Below are 2,954 nucleotides of genomic sequence, written 5' to 3' on the forward strand. Positions count from 1 at the left end.
ACACTTATAGCAGGAAGCATTGATTTGGGCTTGTGATTCCAGAGGGATAGGCCCGTGGAGCTGAGTGACAGGCGACAGGCACAAAGGCTAGAGCTGAAGCCTTTGTGAGGGCTCACATCTCAAAGCACCAGCTGGGAGTGGAGAGAGGGACTGGAACCTTCTGTTCTGTTGCCTCTGCTTCCCCAATAGCTGAGACAGTATACCTGCAACCACCCTGAGCACAGCTGAGTGTTACATTGTATCTGTTTGTTTTTCCAACAGTTAGAGACGCTTGCTTTCTTTCCAGTCAGGGACTGTTTCCTCCCTGCTAGGTGCCAACTTCACCTTTCCTCCTCTGCAGAGGCAGAAGGCATCACCAGACATTGTGAAATGGGGCACAGGTGTCCAGTTGCCTCCTTTGGAAGCTGCTGATGTAATCGCCAAACCCTGCCTCTGGTGTTGGCTGTGCCTCACACCACCTCTTGCTCTCAGCTTCACGCTTGTGTTTGTGAGCTTTTTGTTTCCTGTTCTGCTTGCATGCATTCTAATCCCTCTGCAAACACAAGCCCAAATAAACTGTCCCTTCCACAAGTTGGTTTGGACACAATGTTTAACATAGGAATAGAAAAGTATTTAACACAGAAGTAAGCATCAGGGATAAGAGTATTGCTGTGAAAAGCCTGGCCCCCTTGGATTTTGTTTTAGAGGAATTTGAAGACTTTAGGACTTTGGACAGGAAAAGTGGTTGGACACTGTAAGTGGAGATTAAAAAGTCATTCTGGTAGGATCCTGGAAGACAGTAGTGCTGAGAGCTATGTAGACTGTGAAGGCTCAGCTCAAGAGGTTTCGGAGGAGAACAAAGTTAGCAAATGGGCTAGAGGCCATTCATGGGATGCTTTGAAGAGTCTGTCTGCCTTCTGCCCTTGACCTGAGAACTTGCCTGTAGCTCAGTTTTAAAAAAAAAAAAAATGTTACAAACGTAAATGTCCCGTCCCAGTCCCAGGTATGTGCTGGAACAGAGGCTGTGGTTGTCAAGGAGATTAGTGACTTTAATGATCTGATTGGATCAAAGGGATGAGTTCTCCCAGGCTAAGACCCCCCACATAGTATTGTCTAATTTGTAAAAGGAAACCGCCTAAAGCATTTTCTGCTCCTAGAAAGCAACTACGAACAAAAGCTGCTCCCTGTGTGATTCAAGAAGATGAGGGTTCCACCCAAGCGGGCTGTAGGACTTGACCCGGGCTTCTGCTGAGCGTTGGTTTTAGAAGTGCAGAGGATGCAGGAGTTAAGAGGCCATATATTCTTCCTCTGTGGTTTCAGAGAATTGAGGCCAGACAGCATGTGGTAGGGAAGCCCCCACATGAAGGTCCTGAAACGTCAGGAGGGCCTGAGACGCCATTGTGTGAAATTGTAAAAATGAAGCCTGGGTTGTATAAGAGATGTTGGACGTGCCAGAGTCGTGGGATACCTGCCAAAGAGAGCTGCACACGGGTGGAATCTGCCTGAGAAAGACATGTATGTTGCAGATAGCAATGCTGGAATGTTAGAGCCATCTGAATCCTTGATACCAGACAGTAAGATTATAGGATTTGGAATTTTCCCTGCGGGGTTCTGTGCAGTATGTCTGTCCTCTCCAGGCCCCTTCCCTCTCTATGGAATGGCAATGCATATGCTGCCCTTGTGTACTGGAACTATGTCATTTGCTTCTTTGTTCCAGGGACTTACAGTTAGCAATTTCCCTGAGTCATAGAAGATATTTTGGACTTTTCAGTGGTGTCAGGACTGTGGAAGAGTATTGTGACTTTTGAAGTTCAACTAAATGCATTTTGCATTATGGTGAGACCATAAGCTCCGGGCACCAGGGAGTAGAGTGTGGTGGTTTGAATGAGAACGGCCCCCCATAGGTTCATATATTGGACACCAGCTTCCATCTGTTTGGGGAGGTTTAAGCTGTGCAGGATGGGCTGTGGGAGTTTCTATCACCTTACTTTACTTCCAGTAGTCTCTGTCTCTCTGTCCGTGTCTTGTGTTGGAAAGTGTGAGCTTTTAGCTTCCTGTTTCTGTCCCCAGGCTTCCTGCTGCCATGCCTCCTTGCTGCTGTGATGGACCATAGCCCTCTGAAACCATAAGCTCAAATAAACCCTGTCTTCTAAAGGTTGCCTTCCTTGGTCATGATATTTTACTACAACCATAGAAAAGTAACTAAGACAGTGCCACGCCCACTGTCTTTCCTACAGCAGAATTCTTAACCCCAGTCTCTAGCTTTGTGAGGGGACGGAGGAAGGGCTCTTTCTACGCAAGTCAGGCTAACCTCAAACTCCCAATCTCCCTGCTTCTGCCTTTAGAGTACTGGGATTAGGAGTCAGTCCAGTAGGTATCTCTGCAGCAATCCAGTCTGAATAATGCCTCTTGGAACTGAAGCAAGGTTGTGTATGCTGTAGGCAGAGGAAGGAGAGGACATGACACATTCAGTCTCCACCTTTCCAGAAGTCAGAATCAGGCAGGTAAGGTGTAAACACAGTTTGTCACTGGCATAGGAATGGATTCAGGAGAATTTGGAGGCTGGAATAAAAGAACCAGACAAAAGGTCAGGGAGAGGCCTGGCTGTGGAGAGACCAAGTACAGCTGCCATCCCCCATTCAGGAAGAAAGAATTAGATATGTGTGCCTTACGTTCAATTTTGGAAAAGATCTGGGTTTTGACTATGGATGTTTTGACTGCATATTTGTCTGAAAACCATGTACCTACATTGCCCTCAGAGGCCAGAACCCCCCTGAAACTGAAGTAACAGATAGCTGTTAACTCCCTTGTGGGAGTTGGGACCCGAACCCCCTGTTGTCTGGAAGATCAGCTCTTCCTGCTGCCAGGGGTCAGGGTTGAAGTAGAAAGAACTGTTTACGTCTGTCCAACTCTTCTGAGGTCCACATGGTTCCCCCCAGGGTCAAATGTAAAGGTGGGTTTTCTTTTTTTTTTAA

The sequence above is a fragment of the Mus caroli genome, chromosome 2 (genome assembly GCF_900094665.2).
Source record: "Mus caroli chromosome 2, CAROLI_EIJ_v1.1, whole genome shotgun sequence".
Classification (NCBI taxonomy): domain Eukaryota; kingdom Metazoa; phylum Chordata; class Mammalia; order Rodentia; family Muridae; genus Mus; species Mus caroli.